Below are 21300 nucleotides of genomic sequence, written 5' to 3' on the forward strand. Positions count from 1 at the left end.
CTCTGAGATCCTAGAGCACGCTATACCAACCAGTTTTCAGGGGGAAATTCTTTGCCTCTCCTCCTGTGTGTTCATCTTTTCTCTCCAACTCGACTATAGCGTTCTTGAACGGAAATCAGTATTACCGAGTGACTGAATATACTTTTCACGAGTAAGAAAATCAACTTAGGATTTTTTAACTTTACAGTAATGCGAAAGCAATACGCATTCAGTAGAAACTACTTCGACTTTTGAATTTTGAGCTTTCCTCGGGCCCACCGTATGGGGAAAGACACTTCCTCCTGATGCTGGGTGGCAAAGCCCCAGCTCCCCACCAGCCACGCGACCACACCAGGAGACAGCGGATAGATGCAACCACCACGGACCCAGACAAGCACTCTGCTTGTCAGTACAGTAGTCAATAAATTACACGAGATGGTCAGCACTTTATTAAAAAATAGTCCTTGCATTAGATGATTTTGCCCAACTATAGGCTAACCTAGGTGTTCTGAGTGCACTGAATGTAGGTGAAGCTAAGCAGTGATGTTTGACACGTCAGGTGTATTAAATGCATTTTCAATTTATGATATTTTCAACTTACCATGGGTTTACTGGGACGTAACCCCATGGTAAGTTGAGGAAGATCTGTACAACAGAAGCAGCAGCCAAGGAACCAGTAGGAGAAATAATGGTTTTTATTTAAAGACAGTCACGGCATGGAAGCAACCTAAGTGTCCATCAACAGATGAATGGATAAAGAAGATGTGGCACATATATACAATGGAATATTACTCAGCCATAAAAAGAAATGAAACTGAGTTATTTGTAATGAGGTGGATAGACCTGGAGTCTGTCATACAGAGTGAAGTAAGTCAGAAGGAGAAAAACAAATACCGTATGCTAACACATATATATGGAATCTAAGAAAAAAAAAATGTCATGAAGAGATTAGTGGTAGGACGGGAATAAAACACAGACCTACTAGAGCATGGACTTGAGGATATGGGGAGGGGGAAGGGTAAGCTGTGACGAAGTGAGAGAGTGGCAGGGACATATACACACTACCAAATGTAAATTAGATAGCTAGTGGGAAGCTGCCGCATAGCACAGGGAGATCACCTCTGTGCTTTGTGACCACCTAGAGGGGTGGGATAGGGAGGGTGGGAGGGAGGGTGACGCAAGAGGGAAGAGATATGGGAACATATGTATATGTATAACTGATTCACTTTGTTGTAAAGGAGAAATTAACACACTATTGTAAAACAGTTATACTCAAATAAAGATGTTAAAAAAAAAAGGAAAATGAGGGGCTGAAGTGGGAAGGCAGTCTTGCAGGAGTGGACAGAGATGTGGAGGAGGTAGGGAAGGCAGTCATGTCAAAGGATTCAAGGTAGCTGAAGGGAAGATTGAAGGTAGTAAAAGGAGGAAGGAGGAACAGAAGCATTTGTAAGGGAGAGGTCTTAAAGGAACCAGTTTGGGGAGGTCATTGAAGTTCCAAATTATCCTTAGCAAAATCATTCCAACAAGAAAGGAAATGAACAGAGTTAGTGCCATAGTGGTGGAGCTTACAGTCAGCAGGGGTATGAGAAGGGGGTTTCAGTCTACTGAGAAGTTCCTGTATTCTTAACTAATGGTAACGTGTAAACAAAGAAACCTGGGACTTTAACCCAGTTTTTAGGCTAGAGGCCTCCAAAAGAGCCAGGAATTTCCCATTCAGGGGTCAGGGACTATATCCCTAGTCAACAAGATGCAAGAAGACTTCCACCCAGGCAGATGCTTGCTCAAACAGATACCTTTCAACTAAAGAATACTGGGACTCTAACCCAGCCTCAGAGAGTATAATCAGAATCTTAAGAATCAGTCCTGGACAAACTAAGATGTTTGGTCACCCTACTTGTAAAAAACTCTGAAGGTACTTCCAAACAAGAAGTTCCCAAATCATTCTGAGTCATTGCACATGACGAACTAGATATCTGGCTTTCAATTTAAGAGTTGTTTAAAAAAAAAAAAAAGGAGTCTCATTTATTTACTCACATATCATGTAGGAAAATAAATATTCATCCTGACTCCTATTTAGTTAGAAGTACGTTTACTTAGATATTTTAATTCAACTACAAGGCCCAAACACCTCTCCACAAATGTTTGGCTGAAGAAAGTTTGATTACAAAATTAAGATATTTGCGTACAATTGTGCATGTTTTCTTTTTTATATTAATAGGCCTCTTTATTTTGCTGCAAAATTCTTACTGGCAAAAAAGACATTTAAATTTGCTATTCATTCATCTGTAAGCTGCAATAAATGTAGTTGCTTAGTTGCTATGTGTAGTAGTGACCAAAGCGTGTGTGTGTGTGTGTGTGTGTGTGTGTGTGTGTGTGTGTGTGTTCTTCCCTGGGGAAGCAACCTTCCTTAGCCTCATCTTCTCTAAATCCTAATTCATCTGTACTTTCACTCATTGTCACAGGGGAGGATGTGTTGTTCCTTTTGGCTTTTTTTTTTTTCTCCTTCAGAGCTAAAGATGGATGAAAAAGATTAAATGGCAAAATCTTGCTCAGAAAGCTCTGCTATTGCTGCTGCTGCTTTGATTAATCAGTGACAGCTTATGGTGACATTAGTTAATCCTTTTAAAATCTATTTTACATGTTCTCACATTTGTGTAAGGACCTTCCTCCCTAAGAAGCAGGGACCAGGCAGGGAGGAGATATGGTAGCTGGGACCCTGGGACATGGCTGAAGCTCACTGGAGATAAAGAGGTGGAGATTCGAGAGGAAGCAACTTAAGGAGAGGCTGAATTAAAAAACACTTAATTCCAAAGTATCCAAATATGAGGACAAACTGGGAAAACCACTGAAAATAAGCAAGTTAGGCGCTTAAAACATTTAAGGTTGTTTTCTTGATTTTTTTATAGGGTGCCAGCAACCTCAGCCTGTCAATGGTGAGCATTTTAACCATGAATTATTCCTCCTCCACCTCACACTCCACTAGGTTGTATTGCCCAGTTTGGGTAGCTGAAAAGCCTTAACATGCTCAGGTGGATTCTGAGTTCAAATGGAGTAATTTCATGTATTTGCTTCTCTAACTGGTATCCTTTCTAATGGACAAAGTACCAGAGCTGGCTGTGACACTCACTGATGGGAATCCAGAATCTTTCATAAGATAAGTGGGTTCTTTTTTAAAATTTTTTTATTGAAGTATAGTTGATTTACAATATCATGTAAGTATCAGGTGTACAACACAGTGATTCAGTTTATATATATGTAAATATATGTATATATATGTATATATGTATATATATGTATAAAATGTTCTTTTCAGATTCTTTTCTCTTACAGGTTATTACATAAGATGGGGTATAGTTTCCTATGCTAAAAAGTAGGTCCTTGTTGGTTATCTATTTTATATATAGTAGTGTGTATATGTTAATCCCAGTTTCCTAATTTATCCCTCCCCCTAACCCCCTTTCCCCTTAGGTAACCATAAGTTTGTTTTCTGTGTCTGTGAGTGATAAGTGGATTTTTCCAACTCAGTTGTCATGGTAAATTGATGGGGATCTGTGTTGAGAGCAGGGTCTGAGTAAGCTGGGCTAGTGGGAACTGGTGGAAACAGACGTCATCTCTACTTTTACTAACAAAGTAGGAGCAACCAGAAGACAGCTGTGACAGTTTCCCATTAGCACATTTACTAATTTTTGCCTTTTCTCCTCTTATGACAGAAGACCTGTCCTGTAGTGTAGGTCCTCTTAGACTTCACAACTTAAGCCCTGGATCCCCTCTTACCTATTCAAAGGCTTTCCATCATCCACTCTCTCCAACATTTCCACATTTCCCCTTTCTATTAGAACATTCCCATCAGCATATAAACATGCTATAATATTTCCTATCTTAAAATAAATCTGTCCTCCCTAAAATCTATGCCCTCTTCCAACTCCCACACATGCTTCTCAGGTCCCCTTGCATCACCTTTTCTAAAATGAGTTGTCAATACTCAACGTGTCCACTTCCTCACTTCATAGTCTCTTTTCAGTCTTCTCCAGTCATGTTTTCTTTGCTACAACTCTAGTGCAGATGATATTCTTCTCAGGATCACCAATGAGCTCCATCTCTACAAATCCTCTGAACAATTCCCAGTCCTCCTCTCACTTGACCTCTCAGCAGCATTTGACTCAGTCAACCACTTGGTTTCTCAGTCAACATACCATCTCCGCGTTCCTCCTACATCCCTGACTGGCTTCTTCCTCTTATTCCCAATTTTTAAATTTGTTTAAGCCACTTCTGTTCTTAAATACATTCACTCATTTTAGAGGAGACTTTATCTAGTCCATGGCTTTCATTTCTATTTCCTTGTCAGTAACTCCCAGATCTACATATTCTTCAGCCCTGGCATTTCCCCTGAGCTCCAGACTTAAACATCCTGTTACCTACCTGACATTTCCATTAGTTGTCTAGTAAGCATTTCAAGTTGAACACTTTAAAGTAGAACTTGATCTTATGTGTCAAATTCTAAACCCCAAAGGTGATGGGATTAGAGGTGTGTCCTGTCAGGAGGTATTTAGGTCTTGAGGACAGAACACTCATGCATGGGTTTAGTGCCTTTATAAAAGAGGTCCAGAGAGATCCCTAACCTCTTCTACTACATGAGGATAGAGTGAGAAGGCACTGGCTATGAACCAGAAAGAGGCCCTCACCAGAAGGTGACCGTGCTGGCACCATGATCTCATACTTCCAGGGTCTAGAACTGTGAGCAATAAATTTCTGTTGTATAAGATACCAGTCTGGGGGCTTCTCTGGTGGCGCAGTGGTTGAGAGTCCGCCTGCCGATGCAGGGCACACGGGTTCGTGCCCCGGTCCGGGAAGATCCCACATGCTGCAGAGCAGCTGGGCCCGTGAGCCATGGCCGCTGAGCCTGCGCGTCCGGAGCCTGTGCTCCGCAACGGGAGAGGCCACAACAGTGAGAGGCCCGCGTACCGCAAAAAAAAAAAAAAAAAAAAAGATACCAGTCTGTGGTATTTTGTTAGAGTAGCCAGAATGGACCAAGACAGTCCAGGAGCTCAGGATATAAACTTAAACCATTTTATTCCTCTTACACTTAGAGACAATAAAAATCCAATTGTGTGGGCCCTGTCTGTGCCTGATTATCTATTAGCTAGGACTGGATGTCCTTAGAATTCCCATCCAGATGATTTCCAGGGCTGGTGATGAGTCTTCCCTCATGGTTCTATGGCTTCCAGGACAGGGTGTGAAACGGTAAACCCAAAGTGCTTGAAAAAGGTGACCTTGGTGCAAACTGAGTTTCTGAATCTATCTTAGCCCCTCTAGCCTCTTTGACAAATGAGTTTTGTTCCGAAGGAGGATAAGCAATTGAATTTTCCCAAAAGCCAATTTTCCAAAGAAGGAAAACCCAAGATGTGGAGGCATAGAGCTGAATTTGAGTCCTCCTGGGGTCCAATGTCTCACATCTGTATGGTTGGAGATATTCATGTGGGTTGGGCTAGGTCAGGTAGGTTAGGGGAAAGTTGGAAAAATTAAACAAGGCTTATTGGAAGGTGGCATCTGCCTCTGAGCACCAAAAGTAAAACAAAACAAACAAACAAACAAACAAAAAACCCTCCTCTGCTTTGGAGAATGTCAGTTATTACAACAGCCAAGAAGAAGAAAGGTGTAATGAATTTTGTAGTAAATTCCAGGAATTGCTATATATATTTGCTGAGCCATGGGGATTCTAACTCTAGAACCATAAACACTTGAAGCATAATGCAGATATCTTGGCTTTACAGAAAACAGTCCAAGAATTCTTCCATTTTTCTGGACATGTACTTTTCAGAGTTGGCCTGCAGGTGGTGTTGTAGCCCACAGAGGACTGTATGGACAAGGGATTGATGGGATGTTAGACCCAGATAAATTCATTAGGATTTTGTCCAAGTAGATCTGGCCTCCTTCATTCCAGATGTGATTCACTCAGCACAAGAAGATAGTAGGGCACTGCACAGGCAAAATGACACTATAATTTGCCAGACTGGCCCTCTCCCATTGATCTCAAAGCTCTTGGACCGTAGGCTAGAGTATCTACAACCTCCTCCATGTCCAGGCAGGTGATAAGAGAAAAAAATTTCCTTCCAGATAAGCCACAAATGACCTTCCCATGTGAGGTGGCTAGTGCCTTTGAAGAAAGAGTATGTATGAGTTAAGTGGCCAATTCTGTCATGATGCTGGCTCCTAGGCTCAATACAACAGGTTAGCAACCTCACCCCAACCCCTATCACATATTCCACCTCTGCTAAATCTTATGAATAGGACTGCTGTTCAAACTGGCTTAGCAGGAAGCCAAACATATTTGTAGTGGGGTCACAAGTTCATTCACTGTGCGCTTAGATGTGCAAAGAAAATGCAGCCTCTTTATTTCTCCATAACTCATCTGCTCATCCATAGAAAACTAGGAAAAGTAACCCTACATTTATCCCATTCAGTTAAACTTAGTTCAGTTCAATAGTTCAGACAACCCCTTTATGTTAACTCTCTTTAGTTTCTTTAGGGAAAATGTTGACTTTCTAATTTTCTCTCCATCTCTTTGTTCTCCTTCAAGATAGTGTCTGTATATTTTGGGGTCTATAAGAGTTTAGATGACCAATGGCAGCAGAGGTGGTATTATCTGGATCTTCACTGGTGGATAGTGAGTGGCTGGATTTTCTGTTCTCTAGACTGGTGACCACTGAAGTAGTTTTTCTGGTGTGGTTTTTTAGATGAAGTACTATCTAGCTCTGAAATCTGTAGTTCTGGCCTTCTCAAATGTCCTACACAGCTGTGTCTTTGTTTTAACTAGAGCCCTCTGACATACCTCTGTGTTCTCAAGACCTCTGTGTCTCATCAGAACACATGGGACTTGCTGGGTCACTCGTACACCCAGGTCATGCAGGCCCAGGAGGACTGGCTCAAGCTCATCTATCAACTCACCTCCCACTACACCTCCTCACCATCACTCCTTGCCAAGACTCTGGCCCCTAACCTTGCCTCTTCTTTGTCTTCCATATTTCTTCCATAGTCTCTTAGAACTGGAAGGGGCAGTCTCTAGGTAATTCATTTGTACATGTAATAACTCCCTTGTAGGCTACAGCAATGAACCTCATGTCTAGCTTTCATAGGTGGAAAGGATATCTTGTCCATACTTATGAACAACACTGATTTCAGTTTCCCCATCTAGTTGTAGATATGCCTTAAATCTGAATTTAGAAAATCCTTTCTGGACAAAGCCTAACTTTAATTCTTGATATAGAATCAATGCAAAATATAATCAAAGTACCAAAGGTCAGAAGTTACTTTGTTGTTCTAGATCTACACTGTCCAATATGGTAGCCAGTAGTCCCATATGGCTATTTAACTTTAAATTTAAAATAATTAAAATTAATTAAAATTTAGAAATTCAGGTCCTCAGTCATATTAGCCACATTTCAAGTTCTCAGTAGCCACATGTGGCTACTGGCCACTAGACTGGACAGCAAAGATACAGAACATTAACATCACTGCAGAAAGTTCTATCAGACGGCTATTCTAGAACTGTACCCTCTCACTTTCCTGAAGCCCTAAAATGCTTTATTTAGAGGGATGCTTCCCATAAGAATAAGTTTTGCAGAATATAGCACTACATCTAAAAAAATACTTTAAAACCATTACTCCTAATGGTTGTTGTCCTGGACTCCTAAGAAGCTGGGTTAGTCAATAAGCCCCATCCACTTCTCCAAGGATCAGTAATGTTCTCTGTTTCTTCCAAGGAGAGGTTACATAGTTTGCAGAGCCTAGTGCAAAATCAAAATTTTGAAATTTTATTCCAAGTTTACTTAAAATTTCATAGCAACAGCAGAGTATTAATCCAAGTACTGACCTTTCCGAGTGTGGGGCCCAGGGTAACTGCATAAGCTCACACCTAGGAAGCAGGCTTTGCTCCAAGATAATCACACCTGAAAGAGAAATCAAGGCAGGGCTGTGGGCTCTCTGGGGAATTTCCTCATGAGTGGCAATGCCAGGACCCACAGCTGCGCCTGTGCTGGCCAAGCTCAGATGTTAACTCAGACAACTGCCCAGGGAGTGCCTGTGGCTGGAGGGAGCCACCTAGCCAAAAAGAAGGGACAGGGAATAAGGGCCTCCACATGTTGCATTGGAAAGCCCATTGCTGGAAGACCTGGGCATGACAGCTGCTTCCAGCTGGGTATGTTTCCATGAAAGCCAGGAGCATGCCCAGCCAGGAAGGCCGAGATCTGCAGGGCCATCATTACAGAAACTGCTGGAGGACAGGGGAAAGGCAGTGCACTCAGGAACTTCAGCACAGTGAAGTATGTCTAGTTGTCCTACCTGAACTGTGGACATAAACAGAGCATGGTATCCAGGAGCTTGTGCACGGGGGAAGGCTTACCTCCTCAGTCTGAGAGACAGGTGATATGAGGGAAGGCCAGAACAATAGCCACTCAGAACTTCAAAATGAATCATCAATGCCAAGGAGCAAGACAGAGAAAAAGAATCTACTTGTAGGTTGGCTAAACCTACAAGGTTTAGGAACTGAGGAAAACAAAGTAAAAACAGCAAGATCTGAGGTGGTAGATGAGACTTGAAACCTGTAAACATTCTGTCAGATAAGTAAATGAACTCCCACAGCTTTTTAGAGTGTAGCAGATTGGTACTTACACATGGAAATGCTGCTTAATATGCAATGAAAATAATTTTTTAATAAATAGCTAGGCTCAAAAGGAAAAAAGAGGCTACAGAATAAAGAGAGATAACAAAGCCACAGTGGGTTCAGTCTGAGTTGACCCTCTGATTCATTTGATAGTCCAAAGAGTTCTTGTTCAGGATTTTCTTCAGGCACTCTTGCCTCTCATATCTACCCCCAGCTTTGGGCAGAGAAGGCCTGGCCCTGTGTCCAGCCCAGGCTCTTGGTCACCTTCTTCAAGGTTCAAGTTCAGAAGCTGCATAAAGGATCACCCTGAGCTCCCTAAGACAGATTCTGGGGACCCAAGAGATATCCTTGGATTAAGACCCTTGAAGAGCTACCCCTGCCATGAAAAGAGAAGTAGAGGAGTCCAACCCCCTAGCTTGGGAAAGTAGTATGAAAGTCTGGGGTTTTAATTTCTCACAGGGGACTTTTTAATTGTAAATCTAACCTTAGACAGATAGCAAACTTTCAGGAGAGAGGAAAGGGGAGAATAAATTTTTAAAACTAGATCAACCTAATATAAACTAGAGAAGAAACAAAAGAATCAAAGTTAGATAATGGTAAATAGAAAACACAATTTGAATGGTAGAAATAAATCCAAATAGGTCAATAACAAAAGTACATATAAATATTAATATTTTGAACTTGCCTACTAAAAGACAGAGATTCTCAGAAGGATTTTTAAAAATTCAACCTGGGGGCTTCCCTGGTGGCGCAGTGGTTGAGAGTCCGCCTGCCGATGCAGGGGACACGGGTTCGCGCCCCGGTCCGGGAAGATCCCACATGCCGCGGAGCGGCTGGGCCCGTGAGCCATGGCTGCTGAGCCTGAGCGTCCGGAGCCTGTGCTCCGCAACGGGAGAGGCCACAGCAGTGAGAGGCCCGCGTACCGCAAAAAAAAAAAAAAAAAAAAAAATTCAACCTGGTACTGCATGTAAGAGACACACCTAAAACATGATGACAGAGAGGTCATTATGTAAACAGATGGATAAAATGTACTAGAAAAACATTAATAAAAATTAAATTAGCATAACAATATTGATATCAAATTTTTTAAACTTTAAGGCAAACAGAATACAAGGATAAGTAGAATAATTCACATCAAAGAAATAGTAATTTTGAACCTCAAATATATATATATGTATGCGTGTATAAATCTATAATCATATTTGTAGAAGACATAAATAATATAAGTAATCCCATACTCCAAATTGCAAGAAACATATTCATTCTAGCACACATGAAATATTTTTTAAAAACTGACTATGTCATTACCAAAGGGGAAAGGATGGGGGAGGGATAAATTAGGAGTTTGGAATTAAAATATATACACTAATATATATAAAATAGATAACCAAAAGGACCTACTGTACAACACAGGGAACTATACTAAATATCTTGTAATAACCTATAATGGAAAAGAATCTAAAAAAGAATACATATATATTCTTTATATATATATATTTGTATATATGTATAACTGAATCATTTTACTGTACACCTGAAACTAATACAAAATTGTAAATCAACTATACTTCAACAAAAATATATAAAAAAATAAAAGACTATTCACTGAATTGCCTTTGGAAAAAACTTTGTCAAAAGGAAAATTTCAAACAAATATCAGTGACTCAAAATCACATAATACATGTTCTCTAACAATAATGCAATAAAATTAGAAATCAATAGAATAGTTATACTGCCCTATTCATTTTAGAAATTTCTGAATAATTATAAAGGGAGAAAGACTAATAGAAATCACCAAATGTTTAGTACTGCTCAGACAATGAAAACACTAGTACTAAAATGTGTGGTATGCAGTTTAAATGGTATTTAGAAGAAAATTTAGAGCTTCAAATGCATATAATAGAAGAGAAGGAAACATATAGAGGAAGGTCAATCAGAACGGAGAAAGTAGAAGGAAAGAAATAATAACAAAAAAAGAGAAATAGATGGAAAGGGGAAAAATCAATGCGGAATCAATAGATCCTAGTTCTTTCAGAAGACTAATAAAATAGACAAACCTAGTAAAATTGATTGAGAGAAAAAGAGAAAAAAGTAGGAAAATGACATAACTATAAATAGAGTCAAGATTTTTAAAAGCACTAGAGAATACAATGAATATCATTAGACTAAAAAATTTGACAATTTAATGAAACAGTTCTCTAGAAATAAATAAATCACTAAAACTGACTTGAAAAACAAAGGTCTATCTATATATTTATGTATAACCATTAAATGAATTGAATCTGTAATTTAAAAAAATTATACCCATTACTGGGCTTCCCTGGTGGCGCAGTGGTTAAGAATCCGCCTGCCAATGCAGGGAACACAGGTTCGATCCCTGGTCCCGGAAGATCCCACATGCTGCGGAGCAATTAAGCCCATGCACCACAACTGCTGAGCCTGCGCTCTATAGCCCGCGAGCCACAACTACTGAAGCCGTGCTCTGCGACGAGAAGCCACCGCAATGAGAAGCCGGCACACCGCAACGGAGTAGCCCCCACTCGCCGCAACTAGAGAAAGGCTGTGCGCAGCAACAAAGACCCAACGCAGCCAAAAATTTAAAAAAATATACATATATATACCCATTAAAAAAGCACCATGCCAACCAAGTACTTACCCAAAGAGGTGAGTCTTACCAAATCTTCAAAGATTATTTCCTGTATTGGTCAGACTTTTTCAATGAAGACAAAAACAGAAGAGCTCCTTACTTCATTTTATGAGATAAGTATATTCTTGATACCCAAACTGGACAAAGACAGCATAAGAAAAGAAAATACTGGCTATCCTCACCACTGAACACATGTATACAAATACTTGAAAATATTAGCTAAATGAATTAAGCAAAGCCTTTAAAACATATCATAATAGATAAGACACAAAGGAAATATAACATAATAAAATGTTAATTGTAGAATCTGGGTAGTGGATATATGCGTGTTCACTGTACAGATAAACTTTTCTGTATGTTTAAATTTTGTTCATATTAAAACTTTGGGAAAAGTAAGAAATAAAATGTTTGGACCTCTGCAAACTCTAAGAACGTATCATGACAGAATCCCAAGGATGGTTGAACATTAAAAATCTATCAATATAATTCATCTCTTTAATACAGATCAGCAATTTATAAAAACACAATTTATGAAAAAAAGAAAAACTACTGGCAAACTGGGAATTTAACACTCATTATCCTGATAGTGTTTTAAGACTGGACTGGGTTTGAGTGGCAGAAAACTCTGAACGATCTAAAATTTTTTTTATTTCCCGTACATGTAAAAGACTGGTTGGGTAGCCCAGAGCCAAGTTCTTACTATCATTTTGTTATGTTTTGTGTGGTCTTTATTCCTTAAGGTCGCTTCAAGTCCAATATGATTGCTCCAATTCTAGTCATCACATCTGCATTTCAGGTGGCAGGAAGGAGAAAAGGGGAAAGTGGTTATGTTTCCCCTTTAGGGATATGACTGGAATTTGTGTATATGACTTCTATTTACACCCCAATGGCAGAAACTAATTGTCCTTATTTGCAGACTATAGGATTATTTACATAGAAAACTGCAAGAGAATTTGTGGGCAAATAATTCAAACAAATAAGAGAATTCAGCATTCTGGATCCATCATGTTCAGGGTGTAAGAGAAAAAAAAATTATATATATATATATATATATATATATATATAATCGCTAATTTATAGTAGATACCTAGGCAAAAATCTAATAAAATACATGTAAGACCTGTTTGGAAAACATTACAAAACATTACATAAAAGATGCACTGGATAAATTATGAGACATATAGGGATTGAAAGATATAACTGTGTAGCTCCAATAGTTCCCCCCATGAGTTTATAATGGATCTATGAATCACTACAGCTCCAACCAGAATCCCAACAAGACTTTTCAAGGAATTTAATAATTCTACCCTAAAGTTCATGTGGAAGATTAAAGAGACAAAACTAACAAAGACAGTTTTGAAAAAGAAAACTAAGGACTGGAGTCTTGCCCTACGAGGCTAATTAGAAGGCTATAACTATTTAAGCAGTGTGGTATTGGAACAAGGATATAAAAATAGGTCAAAGGAACAAAATAAGTTGATACTGACCTACACATATACGGAAACTTGGTATGGGACAGAGATAGCTGTACATGTCAGCAGGGAGCCGTGACCATTAGATAAATGGTGCTAAGACAACTGGCCATCCAGTACATATAAAGGGGAAAAAAATATAAATCTCCACTTCATGTCAGAACAAAAATATATCCCACACAGATTAAAAACTTAAATGTATGGGGGAAATCTTAAAAGTTAAAAAGAAAGTATAGGAGAATGTCTTCATTACATTTCTTCGTGTTTCTTAAACAAAACACCAAAAGCACAAACGATAACAATGAGAATTTGAATACATTAAAATATAAAAATTCCATTAGACAAAAGATAGCATAAACAGTAAAAAATGCAAGCCACAGACTGGAAGAAGTTATTTATAATTCATATTACTGGGTATTATTATCCAGAACATAAAAAGATCCCTATCAATCAATAAGGAAAACAAGTACTGCGGTAGAAAAACTGCCAAAGGTTTCAATAGTTAATTATTAGAGGGAGCTAAATAGCCAAAAAAACATAAGACAAGATACTCTCAGTAACAAATAAAAACTGAAACCATAATGAGGTACTATTTCACACTTAGACTGGCAATATTTTAGAAGTCTGAGAAGCCCAAGTGTTGGTAAGAATATGGAAAAAAAGAGGGGAGTACCTTTAAACATGGCTGGTGTGAATGCTATATTGTTAAAAACTGTGTTGGAGAGCAATGTTGCAATATCAAATGAAGTTGGTAAGCACATACCCTATGACCTAGCAATTTGACTTGTGGGAATATCCTAAAAAATTTGCATACATGTGCCCAAGGAGACATGAAATAGAATGTTAACCTGTAGCATTGTTTTTAACAGTAAAAAAATGGAAACAAACTAAACTTTCAAAAACAGAATTGAGGATAAATAAATGGTGCCAGAGTCACACAATGAAATACTAAATACATATGCACTAAATATATAAAAATCAGGCAGAAAGGATACATGCTAATTTCAGTATAGTGATTACCTTTGGGCAGGGAACAACGGGGACCTGGGCAGTGAGGGTATGATTAAAGTATATCTGTAATGTTGAAACAAAACCACAACCCTTAAAACCATTATGGCAAGATGTCAACATCAGTTAAATCTGTTAGAAACAATGAGCTTGGCCCATATATGCAGTCTGATAAGAAATGATTTCCAGGGTATATTGTTAAAGAAAAAAGTAAGCTGCAGAAGAATATGGAGAGTGGATTGCCATGTGTATAAAAGCTAAAGGGGAGGATCAGCTTGAATGTGTCTGAATGATACAAATAAATTGACAACAATGATGGCCTATGCGGGGAGGAGACTGGGGACTGGAGTTCGCAGTGGGAAAGAGACCTACTTTATGTACCTTTTTCTACTATTGGGCTGCTTTTATCACTTGCATATATTTTCTCAAAAGTAAAAAATTAAAGCAAAAAAAAACTTTAATTACAATGATTCCTACCCCAATAACGCACTTAAAGTCAAAATTACTGTTTTGATGACTATTTTGCATAAAAATGTAAGTGTATCCTTATGTTTGCCATCTTCCCAAATGACTGATTTTTCCAAAGAGTTCTTGATAATAAGTTCCTTATGATCAGTCACACAGAAATATATACCCTGCCTTCTGCATCTGCTTTAACTGTGCATCTATTTATATGGGATGACGGATACTTTCCCTAATAAATCTTACCATTTCCCCTGCTAAGGAACTGAGCGGCCGACTAAATAGTTGATGATACATGGGAGTTATTCCTACATTTTCCACACACAGTAAGACAAATCAACACAATGCTGACTTCGTCTGTTATAAACACTAACAGCTTTGGGGCATTTGGAAAAGTGGGGACTGGGGCTGATGTATAACGAATCCACAGTTCTAGACTTTCCTACCAGAGACAGCCTGAGGCAATATGAGAGCAAAATCAGGATTTGGAGCTCCTAACCTCAGATGTTTTATTTCCATGAGCCAATTTACAATCAAGAGAGCCCTGACACTGCCAGATCTAGAATTCAACTACTTCAAACAGTCATCTTTCCTCTTATATTCTGCACTGAGTTTTAAAAGCATTGGGTTGTTGAAAGGCTAATCACCTAAGTAGTGATTTTCAAACCTTTTCGTGTAGGACCACTTTAGGAAACAAAACAACCTAAAACAACTGATTTACACTGCCTTCCGTTGCCCCAAGCTAGACCCCTAGGGCACCACACCCCAGTTGGTGTAAAGTGCAAGGATCTGGTTTATACCACTTTACAGGTGTCAAGAAAGCAGGAGAGAGACTCAGGGTAATAGGGGAAAAGAGGAAAGAGGATCACAGTCAGTCATCTCTTTTTCATGTCTTTCATTTCACAACTTCTTCCTTCCCATGCCTGCTGGTACGCTCCCTCGCCTTGTTTCAGAGCCAAAAGACAGGTCAACTTCACTGCTTCGTATCCAAGTTGGCAGAGGCTGTGGCAGCAGGGTGGTAACTCTGCCTGATGTTCTCAAGCTACAGTTGGGACATGTCCAACAGTAAAGTCACTCAGTAAACAGTTCTCTGTTTTCTCTTTTCCTTGAGTTGGCTGGAATATCTCTAGGCCCTAGTATCACCCACTCTTTAATTCAAGACAAGCCTACAGACAAGAAACTTCACAGTTCACCCTGTCTTAAAATGGTCTTTTGCTGGGTACAAAATACCATCTACAAAATCATTGATATGCTACATTACTTCAATTCCAAGCGCTATAGATGTCTTTCTGATGGTCTGGTTTCTCTATTTTTAGTAATATTCCTGTACGTCACTCAGTTCAATATTCAAGAACATTATTAAATGACAGTTTTGTGCCTAGCTTTGTCCTGAGGTGGAGCTGGGTAGGGGAGATTAACAAATGTTGCATGTAATAGTTCTTTATTTTAAGAAGTTTACAAACTAATTGGACAGAGAAAAGTCAATATAAAACAAATAAAGAATAACTCAAGACAAAATATCTTTAAACACCAAAAGCAAGGGTGTTGTAAATATCAGAGACCTGGAGAAGTTAGGAAAAGCTTTAAGAAAGATATTGGACTGGAGCTGGGTTTTTAAGGAGGGGTGGTGGGTTAGGAAGGGCTTTCTAGGTGTGACAAGATGGTCAAGACCTCAGAGACTGGTCTCAGCAGAGCAGATTGTGAAACTGTCAGAGACCAGTCTAATGAAGCAACTCTGATACCCAGAAGACAGGTAAATAAACAAGAACCACGAGGCAGAGATTAATAAATTAGCTATGAATTACTTATCTTGCTACATATAGACTCCTAGAGATCAAAGGGACCTCATGAATCATGTCACCTGCCTTCTGCCTTCATTTTACAGATAAGAACACTGGGGATTAGAGCAGTAAAGTGATTTCACCATATCAGGTAACAAATTAGTGCCAGAGCAGAAATTCATCCCCAGGGCTTCTGACTCACAACGCATCATACTCTGCTTCAAACCACCACTCTATTATGTTCAGATGACTCAAGGCCAGTTGGGATCAGTGACATACCAATAGTAACAATATGATAAGTACCAAAACAGAGACATGCAGAAGTGATAAGCTCATTTTGTACACAGATACTTGGGATATTTCTAAATTTTTCTTTTTTTGAATTGCAGCATTTATTGCATCATGTTTCACCTCCTCTGACTGACATTCAAAGTCTTCCATAACATGGCCCCGCCTGGCCTTTCTGATCTTATTTCCCAACACTCCCCACACTACAGCCTCCATTCCAGCAAGATATGACCATTTACAGTCCCCATCTTTTGCCAGGCTCATTCTCACCTCTGGGCTATTGCTCCTATCATTTCCCCCTTCTCTAAGTCTTTTTCCCCTTTTTCAACACTGATGTAAAACCCAGGTTTTATAAACCCTAAGATCTTCAGCTACCCCAAGTCTTCTCTACACTCCCTCTTAGTTCAATGCAATCCAATTCATTTCAGTACAATTTTATGGACAACATGCTGAATGCCAGGCACTCTTACTAGGCACTCAGAATTCCAAAATAAGTAAGGCACTGGCTGCCCTCAAAGTGCTAAGAGTCTAGAAGGGGAATGCAGACATTACAGCAAAGCACTACTACCCAGAATCTTAACAACAGGTACAAAAGATAATAGGTACAAAAGACAGCACAACCTAGAGGATGGAAAAGGAAGAAATCTCATTGAGACTAATATCTGAGGTTAGGTTAATGGATGAGAGGGAGTTTGTCTGATCTAAATCTGAGGAAAAGGGGGGAAAGGGCTATTCTAGGCAGAGAAGATAGGATATGGAAGTTCACAGTAGCTGGTAACTTTGGTTTTGTTTTGTTTACTAAACCAGGTTTGGGTTTGGTATCAGGATTTGGTTTGCTTTCAAAGCAGCGTACAAACAGAAGAGAAAGGGGAGATAAGGCAAGAGAGGTAGTCAGGGGCTCTGCACCAGGCTCTGGAGGCTGGACTGCATCCTGTAGACCAGGGGTCCCCAACCCCCGGGCCGAGGACCAGTACTGGTCCGAGGCCTGTTCGGAACCTGGCTGCACAGTAGGAGGTGAGTGGCAGGCAAGCGAGCGAAGCTTCATCTGCCACTCCCCGTCACCCACATTACTGCCTGAACCATCCCCCTGTCGTGGAAAAACTGTCTTCCATGAAACCGGTCCCTGGTGCCAAAAAGGTTGGGGACCACTGCTGTAGATGACGAAGTGCTGAAGACATTTTAAGTGTCAAGAGTTAGGGTGGGTGGTTCAATGAAATGTGAGCCCCACCTTACATTGAAGCAATCAAGTAAAGCTAAATGAAGGAAAGTTCTAGAGACAGACCTTGAAGAATGGGTAAAATTTCAACAGACTGAAATGGAAGTCATTATATCATTAGTGGAAACAGCAAAGTGGCCATTTAAGTGTTACCTGATTGCTCTGGGCATGTTAATTTTTTCTCCTGAGACGTGTTACCTAAATTCCTCAAGGACAGAGATTATTTTTCAAAATTCCTTTTAATAGCTCCAAGGAGCTAACACAGCTCTGGATACACAGTGGCCATTTGGTCAATTATCAATGACCTTTTGGGATATGGCAAAAAAAGGGAAGAAAGAGAAAAAGAAAACCCCTCATATCTGTTCATGGCAGGAGCTTGTTTTTATTCCTAATCTGTTGCTAAGAATGAAAATTCATAAGGTATTATAAATCCATATTTGAAATGAAGATGGTGTGTATAATTGGAAGCTTATGGTTGTCTAATAAAGGACAGAAGATTCCAATTAAACACAAAATTCCATCTCTAAGCATCCTTCCTCACTGTGTGGGCATCCCAACTGCTAAGTTTGTTTAACAGATCAAATTAAATGGATGACTGCTTTTGTTTGTTTGTTTTTTGTTTTTTTGTTTTTCGGTATGCGGGCCTCTCACTGTTGTGGCCTCTCCCATTGCAGAGTGCAGGCTCCGGAAGCGCAGGCTCAGTGGCCATGGCTCACGGGCCCAGCCGCTCCGCGGCATGTGGGATCTTCCCGGACCGGGGCACGCATCCGTGTCCCCTGCATCGGCAGGCGGATTCTCAACCACTGTGCCACCAGGGAAGCTCTGGATGACTGCTTTTGAAGGGCATCTTAGGAACTTGGGACTTAGCTTTGCTTCAGTGCACATTTCCCTAAGCTAACTACTGACAGAAGTATTCAATCTTACTATCAGAAAGTCAAACCACTTTTAGATATTGGGGAGAGTGATAATATTATATAAATACTTCATAAAGTACTATATATACAGGTTATTTATATTTTTCTTAAGAAGAAACAAAGAGCATTCACTTGGTTTCACCAATTCTCTTTCCCTGCTCCAAAGCTGATCAAGCTCTGAAAATTACCCTGCCAAAAAAAATTTTAAGTGCAAAGTAATTTTTGTTCCATAAAGATAAATCACTTTATGTGTTCAACAGTGCTCATATTGCATTACATATGTTATTTTTAACTCATAAGTGGTGGAATGCTGTCATGCAGGGACGATTTTCAAAATAGTTAACAATGGTACAGCATGTACACCAGCCATTTAGAATAGACCCCTGAGCTATCTGGATGGATGCCAGCTGGTTCATCTGACCTGCACATACAAGCTACATCTCAGCCCTGGTGTAGTGGACTGTTCAGCTACTTTTGTCCATACATTTTCCATCTGGTAATAGCCACACATTTTCCTTTGGAGAGCTGCCCTACCCCATTCCAAGTGATCTTGAAGGAAAATGACCATCATGGGACTCCACCTTCCCCTGGCCACAAGGTTAGGACATGTGATCCAGATTTAGCCAGTCAAAGTAGTCCATTCTTTCACCAGAGTAATTGATTGAGAAATGGGTGCATGACTCAGTTCAGTCCAAGCAGAGTCCTCCCCATAACTTTTCCTCTGGAGTTGATTGAGATTTCCCCTACTTTGGAGATTGCTAAACTTGAAGAATGTGAACCCAAGGCAGCCGGAGGCCATGTTGCCCTCATAAAGGAGAAATCCTATTGAAGAATGAAGCCAAAAAAGAAATAAGTGAAACTGAGAGATAGACAGAGTCCTGACAACATTGTTTGAGCCTCTGGAAACAGCCATGCCTATAGCTAGATGCAATCTCCTGGACTTCCCATTTACTCAAAGAAATATCGTCTTCCTTCCTTCCTTCCTTTTTTTTTCTCTTAAACTAATTTGAGTTGAATTTCTGTCCCTTGCAGTCAAATAAGTACTGATTAATAATTATGCCCACATAACATAATTCTATATAATTTCTGTTACACAATGTTGAAGAAATCTTGGACTTAATTGAAAACTCTGCTTTTCATTAGATTGTCCTAAGGCTCCAAACCAATACATTATGCAACTACAAGCCATCATGGGTCTTAATAAGGGGAATAACAAAATAAAGATGGTGTTTTAGAAAAGTTTGCTTGGCAAGAGATGTGTGGAAATAATCAAAACAACATACGCTCATACATGTACTCAGGAATATATATATATATATATATATGTTTATATGTTTACATATTCTCCTTAATTTTCAAAGATGCCAGATACCATTTGTTTTTGTGTTAAAACAACTGAAAAGAACTACTATTGCCCATACCTTAAGAATGTTTGAAAATTATTATATATACTTTGCCTTTAATTATTTAGAACACTGAATCATAGATTTACATCATCCATTTATCCAATAAGCATACAGTAGAAAATTGCTATGTACAAGTGACTGTTATAGACTCCAGGGATAAAAAGATGAATTAGACAATTTCTCTGCCCTCCAGGAATTCATATTCTGGTGAGAGAAGCAGAAGTGTAAAAAGATAAACAGTGTAAGAGTTGGCAGGACTGGAACCCTTTCTTTTGCTGGAGGTCTCCTCCTCAGAGGTGCTGTCAGGCGAGAGCTGGACGCAATGAATAGGGTAGATGCACACAACTCCATAAAAGCAGCTCCTGAGTATTCCTGGCTAAGCTGCTCGGTGAATCATGTAGTCCTGGATTTTCTAGCATTTCAGGCACAACTCAGAGTGCTTTGGTCTTTTTTATGTAGAGAACTTTCTCATGGGAAAAATAAAGAATTAGGTATCCCATGGTTGATGAATGTGGTCTTAACTCTCTTTACAAGGCCAGATATAATCTTCAGGAAGTTACTTTGTTTGATTCATATTTCAAATTATAAATTAAATTTAATTTTTTAAGTTTAATTGTGAACAAAATTCTTGAGAACACAGAGGGGGAATGCTCTAAATTTACATTTTCAATCATTGTGAAGCCCCTGTTTATTTGGAGCCACTCCTTCCTTAAAGATGCACAGCAGCTATGTCTTCAGAGTGGATTCTGTTAAAAGAAATTCCTCCAGGCTGTCTCATTTTCCTCAGTTCCTCACTGGAATTTCACAATAACTTAACCGTAGCTGGAATTCATTTACAAATTCCTAAGAGCTAGAGGCTAAAAAGATACTGACAACAATTTCTTTCACCTTTTTTTCTTATCTTAGTTCCTGCATCTTTCCGTGAGTGTTGTTTGGCTGTGGTGGATTACTGGAGGTTTGAAAAGGTGAAAAAAATAAGTCTTTCATTCCTTTTCCCTTCCTTTCCTAACTGTCTTTTTAATTTTTCATGTGGACTTTCAAATTACATGTAGTCTAAAACAGCCTATGTTTTTTTGCTCCCAAAGTAACTGTTAAAAGGGGAAAAAAATATTTTGTGTGTCAGATTATTTCTTATAAAGGATTTAGTGCTCGACTTCTAAATTAAATCATCTGGGGACTAGAAAACTCTTTAAAATTTATCTAGTCCAATTTCTCATTCTACAAATATTCAGACAGGTTAAATTACTTGTCCAATTCACAGAGCTAGTAAGGGACGAAGCCAAAACCAGAATCCAGATCTCAGAAAAGTTCTCAGTATTGCTGATAAGGTACCTGCCCATTTCTCATAATAGCTATTACAAATCTTCACCAGTGTCTTCATAAACCTTATACTACCACCCCCACCCCATCACTCTGGCCCTTACTTCATAGAAAATTAAAAGCCACCAAGCATAACTCCAGTCCCACT

At 39.3% G+C, this 21300-nt stretch overlaps 1 long non-coding RNA gene across 2 annotated transcripts in view; it reads right to left on the minus strand.

Annotated features, from left to right (window-relative positions):
• Positions 1–21300, minus strand: part of LOC102989001 (uncharacterized) — a 79550-nt gene that overhangs the window by 5062 nt on the left and 53188 nt on the right. The window contains exons 2-3 of one of the 2 annotated variants that reach the window (XR_008618564.1): positions 11295–11348; positions 7850–7925 (exon numbers count right to left, since the gene is read on the minus strand). This is a non-coding gene — a long non-coding RNA (uncharacterized lncRNA). Of the gene's footprint in view, positions 1–7849; positions 7926–11294; positions 11382–21300 lie in introns of those variants that run through there. The other variant, XR_003682070.1, reaches the window with a different exon arrangement.

The sequence above is a fragment of the Physeter macrocephalus genome, chromosome 11 (genome assembly GCF_002837175.3).
Source record: "Physeter macrocephalus isolate SW-GA chromosome 11, ASM283717v5, whole genome shotgun sequence".
NCBI lineage: Eukaryota > Metazoa > Chordata > Mammalia > Artiodactyla > Physeteridae > Physeter > Physeter macrocephalus.